Here is a 2272-nt window from a genome sequence, read left to right on the forward strand (position 1 = left end):
TGTTGTCTAATTTAGCCATTGCAGTGCACTCCTGGAGAAAACTGGGATTTTTCTCAATTTGGGGAAAAAGATTTCAGTCTTTCACAGTTAAATATGATAGTCACTGTGGGTTTGATCAGATTAAAGAACTTCTTTTTTAGTTTGAGTACTTAAAAACAGATGGTCTTTTATTCTTTTATTTCGATAATATTATATTGACTGATTCTCATTTATACCAAACATATATTTATGGGACAAATTTTACTAGAAGTAATTATTGTGTGTATATTATATTAATATATTACTTTATTAATTATTTTAGAATTCCACACAATCTTACAATGTATATTGATCATATTCACCCCAATTCTTTCTCTAACCCCCCCTAGGACTATCCTTCACCTTTCACTTGTTCCAAATTTTGTGGTTTCTCTCTCTCTCTCTCCGATAGTTCACTGAACCTAATTATACTACCCTTGTCGACATGTGAGTTTGGCCTTCCGCTGTAGCATGATTGACCTACCAGGGACTAAAGGAAATCGAATCACTGCGTCATCTCCTAAATAAAACTGATCTCTCCTCTCCTAGCAGCCATTGAATATGAGCAGCTCCTCAGTTAGAGTTGAGGACTCATGAGCTTCCAACCCCATGCTGGACTCCTGACCCACTTGGCAGGCAACCACAGTCGTAGTGAACTCATGAGAGCATTGGTCTTGTCACACATGTAGGACACCGCTTTACCACAGGCCATTTCACCCCTGCCCTTGGGCTCTTAGTGTCTCTTTGTTAGTCCTTGATGCTCCAGATCTTTGGGATGTGTGTGATATAAATGTCCCACCTACACTTGAAAATTCTATAGTCTACTACAAAAAAAGGTTACTCAGATGAGGACCAACATATGGGTATAGAGACACATTGAGAGGGCAGTTTGATACAATGTCCACTTAGTAAAATAATAGTAGATTTATTTCTGGGGCCCGTGAACTCCTCAACAAAGGATTTTTGGTGACATTTATAGCTGGCCTATGCAGTTCTTCCTGGAGTGGACCTTAAATCTAATCAGTAGTTATCCAGTAACATCCATGCCACTATTGCACATGTGAACATATCTTGCCAGGTTTTGACAGCTCTCACAGAATTCACAGTGGGACGAGAACTTTGATGTTAGCCCCGGCTGGTTCATGGAACTCAGTGTGTGAAGGGGGATTTGACTCCCTTGAGACATCCTGTCAGTCGGTGTGGGTCCAGGTAGTCAAGCTGCCCCATTGCCAAGAGAGGATCATCTCAGGCGTCCCAGCCAGAAATAAATGACAAGATTTTTCTGGTCTTGACAGCTGAACGTCATGTAGACTTCCCTGCAGGATGATTCGCAGAAAACAAGACAACCTAGTAGACTTGGAAGGCAGGGCAGTTATAACCAGAAGGCGAATCCATTCTAAGTGATGCAGAAATCACTGCAAAGACACCAGGAGTTTACAAAACAAGTACTCACCTTGACCTGTCCACCACCACCCAAATCCCTGTAGCAGAACTCACAATCACAGACACAACTGAAGTATCTGAGAAAGAATTCTGATTAAGGGCCTCATAGAAGTCTAAAACACAGATGCATAGACTAAAAGAAGCTGCCTAAAACCTTGGCAAGACCATCTCTAGGGTAAATAAAACAGTAAGGTAGAGGAGAAAGTGCAAAACATGGAGGAAAAAATCAGCAAAGAAAAAAATGAAGTGTTGATGAAGAGCCAACAAGAATGATGGTGAGTGAGAGCAGTGGCCAATACAGAAACCATATGAGGTACCCATCACCATACAGGACCAGAAGAACAAGTTCAAGATGGAGGCCGAAGCTGAGACAGGTATGTAATCAGAAACAGATGCAGAAAATATTAAGGAGTACAACTAAGATTTCCATTAATTCTGTGACACACTTCAGAGGCCAAACATGGAGTCTATGGGGTAGAAGAGGGAGCAAAGTCAAAATATTTAGGCAAATTGTTTAGTGAAATCATGGCACAAAGTTTTCTAAACCTAGAAAATGGATTGGACTTCTCAGCAAAAGAGGCACTTAGATCCCCAAACCCATGTGACCAGATAGAAATTTTACAGGATTCATAATAGTCTAGATTTCAAAAATACAACATGACAATACACACACACACCATTTAGTGCTAAAGAAAAATAAATGCCAACTCACATACAAGTAAGATTATCAGGATAATCTCAGGCCTTTCATCAGAAAATCTAAAATCCAGAAGGGCAGAATATTTTTCAACTCTGTAGGTAAATATCTATG

Source organism: Microtus oregoni, unplaced genomic scaffold (assembly GCF_018167655.1).
Source record: "Microtus oregoni isolate MIOR12 unplaced genomic scaffold, Mior012 000095F_ref0000231, whole genome shotgun sequence".
In the NCBI taxonomy this organism is placed as follows: Eukaryota; Metazoa; Chordata; class Mammalia; order Rodentia; family Cricetidae; genus Microtus; species Microtus oregoni.